The following is a 15985-nucleotide window of genomic DNA, read 5'->3' as shown; positions in this document are numbered from 1 at the left end:
TTTTGAAGTGTGAAACATGAGGAAAAGTCCTGATTCACAAACTCCAGCCAGGCTAGAAGAGGTACAATAATGGCACAGCCCAGCACCTTCCTGGTGCATCACTTATCCGCAGTGTGCCTCTCCTCCATGGGAAATGAGGTGACCTTGCTACAGCAACTCTGGGAGCTCTTGCCCACACACCTGCAGGTGCTTCAATGAGATGTTTCTTTCAATGGGAGCAAACAAACTCCACTGAGAACTGAAAAGCCAACAAAACCTTTTATCAATAATGTGTTAATCTATTTTTTCCCATTCTTTTTCTTTTTATTTTTATTCCTCTTTTAATTCTGGTACCCTCATTCATGGATATTAAAAAAAAGAGAGAAAAGGAAAGTGAATGAATAAAATACATTAAATCTAACCAGTAGCTTAAATGTTTATACCATTTCTAAATGCCTGATCCTGCCATTACTTTCCCCTGCATCCTGCTGTACCTGCAATTCAAGAAAATTGCCTCCCAAATTGCCATCTTTAGTTTATGATCCACGTACAACTTGAGTGTAAGCAGCAGATGGAAATGGACTAAAAATTTAATCCAGCCAGGATTTCCGTGCATTTTTCAACAGTCCTTGCTGTCAAACCATAACTCCTGCTTATTAAAGGTCATGTATATTAGAGAATGAAGCAGGGAGAATTACAGAAAATGACATCTTTAGCGATGCATATAAATAAAAAAAAAAGAGATCTTGCATCTACATGTTTGCCTCTGTACGTAGACAGAGAGACCAATTAACAGTTGTGTTTGTTACAGTGACATGTACATGCAGAAACCTTTGGCAGAAATCTTCAACATTCAAGCTGCACTGAGATTTGCCCTTAGAATTGGCTAAAGTCCCTCTGTTTCACACTTTCATGATCAGATTTCTTATCCTAATTTGACCTAACAGTCTACAGAGATTAATGAAAATTTCCATGTAATTTTTTTTTTTTTGGGTTTTCCAAGTGAAGTACTCTTCCATCCCCACTTTCCCTAAGGAGGCTTTTTAAAAATGCTCTTTTTGGAAATATGGTCCTAATTATTCCTCCTTTGTTAGGGACTTTCTAGCTAAACCACCACTGTCCCAGTTTCCAGTAAACTCACAACTTCACATGCAGATGTACACTCTAATCACAGTCTCAGCTGTTAAACTGGCTCTCAGATCACCTGCACGGAGTTCTCTGGTTCCCAAAGGGCAACCTCTTGCCTCTAACTCTCTTTCTTCCCTTCTCCCAGCCTCCTGTCAGCCTCCTGAATTCACTTATTTTTAGACCATTAATTGGAAGGTTCCTAAACTCAGAGGCGTAAAAAATATATGTAAAAAATAACTAACAGTGCTCGCTGTTTTGCAGAGTGGTGGTGAGCTTGGGGAGAGATGAAGAATGGGGATGAAACAGAAGGAAGGAACAAATTTGTGGAAGAATGGTTCTTTGGAGAATCATTCACCACCAATATATCATCACTGGCTCAGGATGTCCATTGTTCTCAAACTGCTGATGATTGGAACAGTAAGTTTGCCTTATTCTTCCAATCTTGTCCAGTTTCCTGCTGTTGGACACCTTTGGGGGTGGGACACAGGGTCTTTGGTGCGACCCAGGCGTGATGAGAGCTGGACCCAGGGTGCTGAGCCCTGTGGCATGCTTGTGCCTGCAATCATGTATCCACCTGCAGGCTCTGTTCTGAGGTGACCACACCAGGGCCATGCTTCATCTCTGCATGACCCTGGGGAGATGCCTCCAGATCCACAATCCCCTGGGATCTCGATCATGTGCTGAAGCTGACTGCCTCTCTGAGGGCAGTGAGCACAGAGGGTTTCCTAGCAGCAAGCAGTGTCATCATCTTGGGGATGCTCTGCAGAGCTGGTGGAGAGTCTGGTGTGCCAGCCCTCATGCACTGACACCAACACATGCCTATGGACAAGGGCAGGCATTGCTGAGAGATCTTGCCCACTGCCTTGTCCCACTTCTGCTCCCTATCTCATCAAGCCCCTACTGGAAGGATGGACACAATAAATATTCATAGTGCACTTACAGGTCTATTAAAAGCTACATTTTTTTTTCCCCTCCAAGGTAGGTTCATCTATTCTGATTATGCTAAGGGCCTACCAAATCACTCTTTCTAAATATGCCATAGTCCTAGTGATAAATGCAGCTGCTGGAGTGGGTCCTTTCTGGTGTTAATCGAATGCTTTAATGAAGTCAGCATGCTGTTCGTATGCATTAAAATGCTCAGTCCCAGCCTGAAGAGGTGTGGTACCTCTCTGGCTCCTGTGCCTCTGCACCAGAGGTAAATAAAGTACTTGAGATCTCCGTCCAGAAGAGATGAATATCTATTTGTTGCTGCTCTTCCTTCAGGCGCTCCTCCCTCTCTACCCCCCGCGCCCCCCCCCCTCCCCCCTTTTTCTTTTAAGGTATGAATGGTATTTAGTGCCTCCCCTTCCAGGATTACACAGGAAAGTGTCATGGATGTGGTCTGACAGCTGTTTGTTCTCTCTTATTCCTCTTGTGTGCAACAAACCTGTGCATTGGCCCCAGCTTGCCTAGCGACCATTGTCTTCCCACTGTCCAGAGCATGGGAGCCATGAGAGAGCTGAGCAAGCAGGGAGGCAGTGACCCAGTGAGCAGCTGGCACCTCCACACCCAGGAGTCCTGCATCCCCAGGGGTAGTGGTGGTCTTGCAGGGTTGCAGGCAGGAAAGAGGCTTTCCCTGGAGAATCCTAATGTGAGTGGGGTGATGCTTGCCTTCCCGAGGCCTTTAAGATCACTGGTGTGGCCACTGGTGTGGTCAGTGTCTTGCACGTGTGAATGAAGAAAGCAGCAAAAATGGAGGAGAAGGATAGGGAGCACACGTCTTTCGAGTGTGCTCAGCCTGCAGAAAAGGAGGCTCTGGGGGAAGCTTATTGCTCTCTGCAACTACCTGGAAGGAGGCTGTAGCCAGGAGAGGGTCAGTTCCTTCTCCCAGGTGACAAGTGATAGAACAAGAGGGAATGACCTCAAGTTCTGCCAGGTTGGATATTAGGAAATGTGTCTCCATTGAAAGGTGTGTCAAGCACTGGAACAGGCTGCCCAGGGCACTGGTATAGCCACCATCCCTGTAGGTTTTTAAAAGATGACTAAATGTGGTACTTGTGGGCATGGTTTAGTGGTGGAGCTGGCAGCACTGGATTAACGGTTGCAGCTGATGGTCTTAGAGGTCTTTTCCAGCCTAAATGATTCTGTAATTCTATGAATGATGGTTAGCCCAGTAAGTGTGCTATTCAGGGAGGCTATAAACCATGGGTAACACAAGGGGTAAGTAAAACTCCAGCTTGAGACACTCAAGTCTCTGATGTACTCAGGAACTGGGCATCCGGGCTCCTGTGGGAGTCCAGAGAGTTATTTCTCTGACTCTGACTTAGACACTGACCTTTGGTCAGCTGAATCACTCTCTGCTTGGTTGTTTAGACATTTTTGTCTGCTGTGGGTGTCTGTGTATGAGCTGGGTGCAAGGACATCCCCGGTGGGACTCAAATCCTACCGCACTCCCAGTTACATTGACAGTATTGTCAAGTTTAGACCTTGTTGGGACCTGTAGGATCCCTTTGGGCTTCCTTCTGACCCAGAAAGAAGCACTGCACTGCGTTTGTAAGCCCACTTGTAGGAGACCAGGATACTCTGAGATGTCCCAGATGACAGTCTGTGGGTAGGCAACTGAATGGAGTGGTAATTCTCAGAGAAACAAAATTGCCATGGTACGGCTGCATGCAGGCACCTGGATTCAGGTTACTGACACCTACACAAGGCATTTTTTATCCCTGACCGTGAATCTCCATGGGAAGAGCTGGAAGGACATCTCAAGGATTTTCAACTTTGTACATTCAGCCTTGCTATTACCAACAAAAACTGCATTTTGCAGACTCTGAGTGTAGAACTTTGTGGGTGGTATGCAGACAAATAACTCCCCAGGACCCAAACAAGACCCGCCAACGAATTTCACATAGGCTACAAAACAACAGCTGCAAACATCACTACCAAGCAGAGCTCAAAACAAATGCTCAAGGGAAGCAGTGAGACCATAAGCACTTCCCATGCCCCTGGGCATCCTGAATTTACTTATTTGGCATCCACTTGGAAAACGAAGATACAGTCCTCACTTGGGGAGCTGAGCCACATGGTAAATTGTGTCTTGGGCCACACCACAGGTGAATATGACCCACCTGAAGACAGTTTAAAGGACACTGACTATTCTGCCTTTTCTCATATCTGGTCTATTTTTAAAAAAGCTTAGAATCCATCCTTTGATCCATTTTTTCTCTCTTCCCTCTGGTCCTTCCTTTTCTCTTCCTTCTTTTTTCCTTTTTCCTTGTTCCCCTGCATAGATGGAAACCTCTTTCACTATTACTGAAACAGGCAGACCACTGAAAAATTGACCCTGAAAAAGGACTGGAAGGCTGAGTTGATTCCCATCATTGGAGTCCAGGAATCTTCTCCTGGACAAAAATAATAAGAAATGCACAGTGTTTAAGGAGTTCTCTACCAAGAACCATTAAATTATATATTCATCCTGAGTTAATGTCATTAACTTATGGTTGGTTAAAATACCTTTTCTGAGGCAGTATCCTGTGACTGAGGACATCACAAGACAGAAGGATATACATTTCTATTCCGTGTTTTCTCAATCACCCCTAGAATTAAAAACTGGGATGTATTTCCAAGCTTGAATTTGACTTGAGGTTCTTGAGACAGTCCCTGCCATGTCTTTCTTACTGTGTTGAACAGCTCCTGAAAATCTTTACCAAAAGCCCTGTTAACCCTGCTAAGGAGTGTACGTGCTGCTGCAACATGCCTCTTGATCTTGCTATCACTAATCTAAGGAGGTTGAGGGCAAGACTCAGGCCACCCGCTTCAGCAGGTAATAAGAAAGTAAACAGAATTCATGTCCTCCTACTGGAGACAGAAATTCAGAAAACTTGCACTCCTGCTTGGAGAGAAAGCCTTGTGCCAAAGGAGTCACTTATTGCATTCTTCCGTGCCTGGCCCTAAGCTCACAAGAAAGGGACGTTTCATCTCTTCCACCCTGGGGTGATTTTTGTGTGCAGCATTCCAGGTGCATTTTCAGTGATCATTCTCGAAGTTAAAACACCTTCCCTGCTCCTGTTCTTTCTTCTACTCATTGTACTTTGTATCTTGTTTGTCTATCCAATTATCACACAATAAAGCTGCCATCAAAAGAGGAAATTGCTTGACCTTTGCAAACTCCTAATATTTTTTCCAATTCTCTGCTTTCTAGAGACAGCACCAAGACCACAACTTCCCTTCTTCCTCTGAGAGGATGCTCCCTTCAGCTCTTAATATGTGTCTTGTCCTTGTAAGCACTGACCATCTTTGTGTCAGCCAATAGTGTCATTACCAGCAATTTTGCTTTTCCTCCCAGATTATGGATGACAAGACACAGTCATGCCAGGCTTCCTACCAACTCCTACAGACCTTGCCTCCTCAGAAACACCCCCACCTGCCCTTGATGCCTCATAAACAACTACTTTTTTAGCAGATCACTTAGCAGTTCCTAATCCATTTAGGGAGCACTTCATGGACATTGCATCAGACCAATTTTTTAATCAAACTGTCATGAGCTGCAAAGTCGAAGCTTTGTAAAAGACTAAATATATTATATTCATGTAGTCACCTTTATCATCCCAACTTTTTATCTCATCAAAGAGTGTTTGACAAGTCCTATTTTCTATTAGTCTGTGTTAACTGGCCCTAATTATGTTCCCATGCATTAATTCTGTTTTGATTGACTCCTGTATTAGTTTTTCCATTATTGTGATGAGATTATGTCAGACTTGCCACTCTAGAGCTGCTGGGGTCAGACCACTTTCTCTTTTCTAATACTGGGACATAATGAGAGCTCTCCGACTCCTCTCCGAACTCCTCTAGAGTTATCCAAGACTGATGTCAAGGGGTCAGAAATTTCCTCAGCCAGTTCTAGGAAAACTCTTGGCTGCAAGTTTGCAGATCCTGTTCGTATAAAATGTGTTTATCCCTAGAAGAAGTTGCTTAACTTCCTTCTTGGTTGCTAGTAGAGTGGAAAATATTTCGACATCCTTGTGTGATATAAACACATCCTCTTCTTTCTTTCCAAACTCAGAGCAAACATATTTATTGAACATTTCTACTGCCTCTAAATCATTATTCACATTTTTTTCTGTCTCCACATGGTTGGCCCATGACATTGCTGACATTTCTGTTTTTCCTAATTAGCCCAGAAAACTCTTTCCTGTTCAATAATTTGGATCTTTCCTTGCCACCTTCATCTTCTCCTTTCCATTTTCTGTACTTCCTATCTTAAAATTTATACTGATTTGCATTTCTGCTTCATGTCCTTGCTTTACTTTGCTATTCTAGGGCTAATTGCTACCTTCATGTCAATGCTGAACTAAAAATGTCTTTTTGGCCAAAATTGTTCTGATCTTTTCCTTATGAAAAGGTTTAGGCCTTTGTAAACCCCCTTTAAAGCTCTCCTTATACATATACATACATATATTCACACTACAAATATGTGTGTGTATGTTAGTACATATGAGTGTATACACATTTTTCCTGTGCTCAGTTAAGTTCATGCTTTCCCTCAGCTTTGGGAAATTGTTTTCTGAAGTCACAGCACTTTTAGAGGGAGGTTGTTTTTATTAGGTGTCATGAACAAGATTCCAAGGAAAAGAACCACTTGGATGCGCTTGGGCAGGCCCTTTGATGTACCCTCCAAGAGCTTTTGTACTTTGCAGAGATGGATGTAGCTTGGATGAGGCTGATCAGGAGCAGGAAATTTGTCCATCCAAGGCAATCAAACCTACAAATCCTCATGGGTTTTTCTTACCTCACCTTTCTCAAAATCATCTCCATGTTTGCAGTAAGGCTCAAGTCTAAAGCGCTCTATCAGGGCCACAGATATTTTATAACAAGTATTAGGACTGATGATATGTAAGATTTGATGTTGACTGAACACAGCCATTTCATAAGAGTCATTTGGAACCCAGATTTGTGTGACCAGAAACTCCACTAGCTGAAATATCATTACAAGGAGAGGAGACACTAGGCAGCTGGAGGGGAAAAAGCTGTTTTACATTAGCAACCTGTGGAAGACAAGATAGATTTTTTTAGTCTGAGTAACAAAGGTTGTACCTGCTTGAAGGTTGCCTGACTCAATTTGTTGAATGATTCAGAATGACCTTAGGTGTTGATAATTCTGGGTCCTATGAGATTTCCTAGGAATCAAGCTCTTTACAGCTAATATAACTTTACCCAAGATGTGTGTATGTCTGAGGACTATTCAATAATGACAGTCAGTTTGGTTTGTTTGCAATCTCACTGTGTCTGTTCAGCATATAAGAATGTCAGAGGATGCTTTATCAGGGTTCAAGCTGAAGGAGTATGAGAAATCTCTGGCAAAGTGAGATGAAATTGTAGGTGAAATAACTATCATAAAGCAAGTTGTGGCTGACAGACACAGTTTTAGAATCATTACAGACAAAGTTCAGCACATCGAAGGAATAAAATCCAGTCAGCTCAGCCCTAGTCACTGAGTCTGAAATGGATGGCTTGAATCATGGTTAATTTATTCAAACTGGTTTTCCATCTTAATGTGATAGACAGGTATGATATGCCTATCCCCATTCAACATTTTAAATAGTTCTCACCATAATGCGTCAAATTGAGTTTCATCACTGGTTATAATGCTGAACATTGACCTGTGACATTTGAAATTAAATGACGGGAGCACAAATGCACTCCTTCCCGAGTGATCAAGCTTTTCACACAGGTGGAACGTTTTTGTTCCAGCAGCCGTTTTGTTCCAGCCATAGCACCCGACTTGTGTCAATCACAATTCAAAGCAAAAGGAACAATTCCTCTCATAACATATAATTATGCTGCTGATCTCTCAGGATGCTGTGGACAGTAAGAGATTACGTGTGTTTAAAAGATGACTGGACTAATTCATGAAGGAGTGAGCTACTGTTGGCTATTAAGAAAAACATGCTCACCTACTTCAGGATGTCTGCATGATAAAAATTGCTGGAGCCTGAAAGACTACTCAGGGGAAATATCACTATATCCTTGCCATGTTCTCCTACTTTCCATGTAGGAATCTACTGCTGGCCACTGCCACAAATAGGACAGTTTTATAATGGATTTTTTGTCTGTCTGAATGTACCCATTCTTATATTTTTAATCAAACCCAGTGAAAATGCCTGAGCGTGATTAAAATGGGCATGGGAATAGGCTGAGGGTACCTAAAAGTTTGGCATGGCAGCTCTTCAACAGAGTGTGTCATAGGAGCTGATGTATAGCTGGGTGCAGTACTGCATCAACAACAAAACAAGCGTCCTCCTTGGGCTGGTATTTCATAGCTGAGCTTGCACTCTCCTTGCAGACACGATCTTAATGGTGAATGAACTTCAGGGTAGACTGCATTTGATGCAAGATAGCAGTCATTATTCAAGCTGACATTGACAAAATGACAGAGTGGTAAAGTAATGGCACATTCTTTGATACTGCTCTCAGGGTCAGGGTGCTCACTGTTGTAGGATGGCTTATTGATCCAGCTTGCCATTTTTAGAGACCAGACAAGATGTCAGAAGGAAGTTGCAACTGGTGAATAACAAGAATCAAAGGATTTTGCATTGATTCGTGGCCTTCACGAAGTGTGGACATGCAGGTTTCTTATGGTCTCTGAACAAATGGTCTGAAACTTGTGTACCTCCCACATGATGATTCCATGGATAGGAGGTGCTTTGACAGCCAGCAACTTTCTTATTTCTGATCTCATAATTTTATTCCTGTGAGCTTCCAAGAATGCTACATAGAGGGATGGATTTCATTTTGGGGCCTGTAGTGACACAAAGCGGCAGCTCTGATTTCATAGCTACATGCATTCCTTTGGAGAATGAAGGTTTATGCAAAGTCTTGGTGCACAAGGAGGATGCCAAATGTATTTTTAGCTGTTCAGCCAGCTGGGTTTCTTGCATCTATGAATTCACTGCTTTTCCCCACAATGATGAACAGAAACACCAGTCTTGTAAAAGTTCTCAGCAAAGTATCTGTAAAGATTGGTGAACCCAAAGGTGCTGTGAAGCTCCCAAACTTTCTTTGGAGCCCATCCAGCGATGGCAGAAATGCTTTAGTTTTATGATTATTCCCTCTGAGGAGATGATGTATCCAAGAAATTGTACTTTTGGGAACTTTTAATGTTTTATACACAGTCTATTTTCCCAAGCATTAGCTAGAGAGGACCAGCACTGTCCATGCAGCCAGCCAGGAATGAGCTTGAGGCATCCATGCAAACATTACAGATGCAAGGCCCAACGGGAAGAGGCTGAGCAGTTTTGCTAAATACTCAAAACTTAATGTGTGCTACAGAGTCTAAAACCTTCTAGTCAACACCTTCATAAATACACACCAAGCCGCAAGCTCTATTTAAGCCCAACTCCATAAACATCCTGGCACTCTGTGTCCTTTTCAACAGTTCTTTGATTAAAGACAGATGACATTTGGTTTTGATCATCATTTATTTTTCACAGTTTGATGCAGTCAACAACAAGGCATAAAGACCCATCCTTTTTTAACAAACATAACAGAGGCATAGAGAGAAATATATGACTGAATGAAATTCTTTGTTAGGCTTTTTTTTAAGGCATTCCTGTGGGGCTTGAAATCTAGTCTGGAGAAGCAGTAAATTGTTTCAACCAAGGTGCTGGCTTCAAAATTCAGATTGTTTGGATATCAAAAGTCTGAGGCTGAATTACAACACCAGGAGATTTCATCCAGATATTTTTCAGAGGTCTGTGGGAGAGGTTCACCTGGTCTTGCTAGATACAGAAGGGGTCATTGTGACCACATTACTTCCAGGACATCAACAGCCTCTACATAAAAATTACCACTTTGTACAAAATGTGTCCCTACTGATGGGATTTTTGCAAAATGCAGAGGTGATGCACTGCAAGCCCTAGCAGGGGAATGTGTCAGGCTGATTAAATCAAATTTTGTGTTCACAAGGTGAGCTGGGCTCAGGACTCAGGGAGCTCACTCTGACACAACCACCAGCAAGGTCAGGAAGGCCCCCAGCTTTGCTGGACCAGAAAATGAAGCTTCAGGGTAGCCATGAGATTCCCAGATGTGACAAAGTCACTCAAAAGAAACCATGAGGCAGAGCAAGCGGAGCTGACTCTCCATGTGCATGGGAAAAGCTGACATAGGAGCAGAGATACCAACTTTCAGGTCTCACCAAGGCCGGGTGTTCTGCACATTTCCTTGGCTGGGCAACCTTTAAGAAAATGTATTCTTCGAGTGTGATATAAACAACACCCAGAGAAAACTGTCCTGGGTAGTCCATCTGGTGCCTTTCTCAGTACCTTCCCATCCTATCAGCCAGCACTGGTATAAATAAAAGTTCTGTGTGGGGAAAGTAAATACGATCTGAGCAGGAAGAAAACTATTTGCCCTTGATTTTGCAGACTTCGCAGGCCTGTTTGCAGAGTCCAAGCAGGGGTTTGTACAGGCCTGGAGTGCTGACCCCAGCCAAATGAATCCTTAGCCTTATTCTATCAGCTTTGGCAGAAACACACCGAGGCACGTCAGCCCGCTCACACCTGGTCAAACGTTGTGCGCAGCAGATCAAAGCAGGACAGACGCTGCCTGTTGCTTGCCAAGAGGGCCAGGTGGCAGAAAGCTTCTCACGTGTCAGCAGGCACTGGGAAAGGTTCAGGAAATGTTAATAGACAGCTGACGTCCTAGTGGAGATCGCAGGCTGCGACTTTCAGAAGGTCACTGCACCTTGAAGCACAGCTGCTGAGGAGTCAGGGGTGCGTGCATCTGGTGGGATACAGGCATACAGGGCTGAGCAGAGGTGTACCCGTTTTCCTGGTGTGGGTCAACAGAGATACAATCAAGGGATGGTTAGGAGCAGAGGCAGATGGCAAAGACAGAAATATGAGTCCTTGTACCCATAATAATCAGCTTTGTCTTTCTTCAAATCATAAACAAGTGTTTAAAGAGGAACTCATCCTCTTCCCTGGTTTGCTTTGGTGGTCTGGAATACACTCCAGGAATTGCTTCCAGTCAGCCGTCTGTTTCTACGCTCAGCTTGCAGACTAGTCAATGCCCCAGATCTTAGTGGAATTTAAATGGAAAAAGGGCAAAAAGGCTAATCCAGGGAGGGAGCCAGGAAGACATTTAGAAGCAGGAACATGGTAATGCAAAATCACTGTTCCCAACAACACTTTCGGTCTCCTCCCTAGGACCAAGTACTAAATGGGACAGAGAGCTGCTGTGATTTGGCTTCTGCTCTTCATATGTTGAATTTTATTTTCCTATTTCATTTTTTATTGTCTTTTTTTCTTTTTCTTTTGGGAAGAGACCCAAGAAACTGTGTTTCCCACATAGCCATTTCAAAGGAAATTTGATGCTGCAACAAGGACCCTGGGGGAAACACTTGGGGAAAACAGCACCAGCTCTGTCCTGAATTTCTTTTTTTTTTTCCTTAGGAAGAAAAGGGAAAAAAAAAAAAAAAGAAGGGGAAAGGGAGAGGAGCCCTCAGTGTGGAGAGACATGAAGCTGGGGGAGATTGGGTTTCAGAAAAGCAGGCGACGTGGCTGCTTCATCCTGCTTCTTGAGCCAAGGACTCTCAGCCTTTGCTCAACCACAGAAATATCTCATTCTTCAAAGCTGATACTTTTGTGATCCCTTTTTTTGTCCCTTTACCTTCTTGTCCCTTCTGGAAGGCTCCATAAAACCTCTCCTGATTTGTCTCAGCCTACCACAAAGGTTTCCAAACATTTGAAGATGGAGACATGATTCCTTCTTGCCTTCCCGAGGAGGCAGAAACTTTGCTGGGGAAAAACTCTTGCTCCACACTGTGGTCAGGCACCCCTTGGCAGCCTCCTGGAGATCCAGCGACAGTTACTTATGTCAGGATCTGGTACTTTCAGGTTAAGTATCCTCAGGCACCCCAAGCCTCCAAGTCTCCCCCCAGGGCAAAGATCTAGTGTTTTCCAGGATCACAGACTGATTGCTCAACACAGCAGTAATGGGGACTGTGAGGACACTCAGTATCCTGGAAAATAGGATCACCCTCTCAAAACAGACTCAGGGTGCAAAATGATCCCTCCCTGCCTTGCTGAAGTTGGCTGAGATTGAAGAAAGGAGAAAAAAGCCTTTCCCCAGCAGGTGCATGTCCAGCTGTTTATCCTGACTTTGATAACTAAACAAGGGCTTTGATCAAAGCTCCTTGGCGTGAACATCTGCCCCAGCCTCCGAAATGTAGCTTTGCCTTGCCAGCTTGGAGAGGCACAAAGCTGGAGGCTGGAATGAGCCAGTGCAGTTGGTGAGGGATATCCTGCTTCTCATGCTGGTCAGGTGGGCAGGGAGACAGGCACCACATGTTTGCACCTGAGCTGCTCCAGCCATGCAGCTGCTGGGTGGGCTGGAGCAGCTTAGGTAACCCTTAAGCCATCAGCTCCAGCAGTGCCAGGAGGGTCAGTGGAACTGATCTCTGAAGCAGCAGGAACAGACTCTTGTCTTACACCCTGCAAGGGACTCTCACCCAGGGGGTCAAGCAGGACTGGAGAAATGGTGGTATTTCACCAGCCAGCTCACTGTCATTCCGCTTTGTGGGATGGGAACATTAGTAATGCTGCCCCAGGTTGTTCACAAATGCCCTGAAGAATCCAACAGTTGACAAAATATTCATATTTGTAGTCTTCTCTCCCTATCCTTCACACTCATGGTAACCCAAAGATCACTGCTGACTGATGCTGCCAGACTGGTGGGATTTAGTCTCTTCAGGCAATGAAAGCAAAAGCTCATTTGTCCACCCTTATGTCCCTGGATGCATTTACTGTCTCCCCTTCAGAGTGCTCCTTCCCCAGGGCTGGGAGCTGTCTAGCAGAACAACATCAGGGATCATCTCCCAGCTCAGTGCAGGTCAAATCCTCACCCTCTTGCACAGAGTGAACTGTGAAATGCTGCAACAAGAACATTTGTGTCCCACAAGCCACTTGGAGCAGCATCCTTGAGTCCCAGGGGGTCACTGAGTGGGAAGGTGACCACGTGCCTGGTCCCCAGCTGTCCCTCACTGTGCCATCATGATGATGGCACCATGTCCAGATCACACAAGGATGTCCAGATCCACCATCTGCACAGCCTTGCATGTCACAGGGATGTCACAGCATCTGGGCAGCTGAGTCTTGATCCTGTGGAAAGGATGTGCTGATGGAGGCCCAAATGAGATGTGCAAATTAGTTCTTCCCCTTTAGCATTCTCAGCCTGACTTCACACAGCTCTAAAGAACCACTGTAACCTCTCACAAGCTCCTCAAGGTCTATTCAGACTCTGAAATTCCCCCAGGCTGGCAGTCTGCCCCTATTCACCACGAAGTACTGAAAGGCCAAACCTGCTCTGCTATAGCTGAGCAGTCTGCCCATTTAATAGAAACATAGAATACTTCAGTTTGGAAGGGACCTTTAAAGGTCATTTTTTCCAAGCCCCCTGCAGGGACATCTCCAACTGGAGCAGGTTTCTCAGAGCCCTATCCAACCTGGCCTTGAATTTTTCCAGGGACAAGACATCTACGACCCCTCTGGGCAACCCACGCCACTGTTTCCCCACCCTCATTGTAAAAAATTTCTTTACTGTATCTAGACTGAATATCCCTTCTTTTTGTTTAAAACAATTCCCCCTGCCCTAATGCTACAGGAATTCCCACTGCATGGCACATTTCCCCAGGCAATGAGACTGCAGGAAACATCTGCTGGGTAAAGAGGCCATCACTAAGCCCCAGCCCTCTCTTCCATGACCCATGCTGGTGCCCAGAAGATGTGACTGTTTATTTCCACATTTTCACTGATCCTTGAGCTGAGCATCACACAGCATGTGCAGGTAGCTGGAGGTGGCAGGAGACTGCAGGGACCACGCCTGTGGCCACAGAGACATGAGATGTTTCTGTGTGAGGTTGTCCTGGGTGTGCACATGGTTTTCCAGTGTTAGATCCATTGTTTATGCTGGGATTCAGCTCAGCCACTCCAACCAGTGCAGCCTGACAAACTTCATTTATTTCCCTTCCCACCATCCAGACAGTGGACGCTGGCTCTGCTTCAGAGCAAGGGATGTGTTCAAGATTGTCAGTGTCCACTACACTCTCTTGCCCTCAGCAAAGGATAAGATCAGCAATTTAAAATTTTTTTTTGCCATGTATAGATTCGCTCATCGAGGATGGACAGAGATCCATGAGATTCATTTCATGGATGGCTCCAAACAGCTGTGGCCCAGAAGTAACTTTCAAGTCCTCTCAACCTGGTTGCATCTGAGTGAGTGTCCTGGAGGCCTGATTTGCCTTCTAATCCATCTACCTTGATATTTCAAACATATTGCCCCCTCAGCTTCTCTGTCTCAGTTTATCTCCATATCTTATTGCAGATTCCCAAATGATGTTGAATAATACGTCGGTGGTATTACTTTTTAAGTAACCTTAAGTGTCTGATTTTGATTTGTGTTTAAATTGCACTTTCCCCTGCAACCTGAGAGGGATCAGAATTATACACACAGGGTTTCATTGGAAAGTTTTTTTGTGTGTTCATTTGGTGAGCCCTCCTGTTGGAGGGCACATGCACGAGGGGGCAAGGCTAAGGCTTCTGGGGAAAGATCAGTTTCTGAGTTTTCTGAGGTTTATGAGATTAAAACCTCACATTTAATGCTGCATTAAAAGAGAGCTGTCAGATTCTATTTCATGTAAGATGTTGTTTTTGTGAAAAGTGCTTTTTACAAAACATATGGCCAAGGTAATTGTTTGGGGCTTCGGGGGTGAGAGTGGGGAGAGGGAGTTATTCCAGGGAAAGCGTATCTTTTCAACAGCTCTGACCTGAAGAATCAGAGCCCTCAGTCAATGCATGAAAATGAATCTGAGTTCACAGTGCAGCGACGTTCGCTTTCCTGTTTCCTTTGCCAGGAGGGAAAGAGCCAAAGGGAAGCAGGCTGCTAGGAGGAGAGAGCCATGCAGTGCCTCAGCACAAGTCTCAGACACCTTCCATGGCCCCAGATCCACCTCAAGCAGGGCTGAGAGACTGCAACCCAACTGGCGAAGGCCTGCTTGCACATGGGTGCATTTAATGAGCAACACACTTTGTTCATTATATGCCTTCACTTTAAATCATAAAAGATTTCATGAAGGCTTTTCCTTTCCAAACATATGTAGATTAGTCGCTCCCCTTTAAGGTGGCTTTTGTGTGTACAGCAGAGAGAAATGTTCAGCCAGGCTGAAGCTCAGGGCTGACATCAGTGGGAGCTTTCGTTAATTGAATTACTGTTTTGTGGCAGAATGTTTTAAAAATAAGCGGAAATGTCCCACATACTTTTTTGGCTGAGAGATCAAATGTATCCAAAGGAATTCAATAATATTCCTACATCTGTGAGTCCTGTCTGTCCCTGGAGGGAAAAAAAAGTCAAATTCAGCCTCCACCATTGTTTGTGTTCATTATATTCCCTTATCGTCTTTTTGGCTGGTGGGCAGCAGGGGGGAACTAGCAGAGTTCCTCAGGCCTCAAATGGAAACTTATAGAGTCATATGCATATCACAAGAGCAGGAAAGACAGTATCAGAAGAAAAGACTCTCCACTATTCATCTGAATAAGAGCTGTGATTTGCTTTGAAGACATTCACCTCCCCCATTGCTTGCTTTTCTTGTGAATACTTATTGTGGCAGAATCCAGGCTGAAAAGGTGCAGGTAGAAAAAGGAAAGGACAAGGTGAGATTCTTTGAATCAGCATTCTCATGCAGAGCCACATGTGGATATGAATTTTCAGGCAAGTGTATCTCTAGATACGTATTGGCAGGCAAATCCCAAAGCAAGTACTTGTACTTATATGAACTGATGAGGATTTATCTAGGAATTTGCTGGCAAAAGAACACTCACGTGAGCACTTATTCAGAGATACACTAGCA

Source organism: Corvus cornix, chromosome Z (genome assembly GCF_000738735.6).
Source record: "Corvus cornix cornix isolate S_Up_H32 chromosome Z, ASM73873v5, whole genome shotgun sequence".
NCBI classification, from domain to species: domain Eukaryota; kingdom Metazoa; phylum Chordata; class Aves; order Passeriformes; family Corvidae; genus Corvus; species Corvus cornix.
This window is presented reverse-complemented; position numbering follows the sequence as displayed.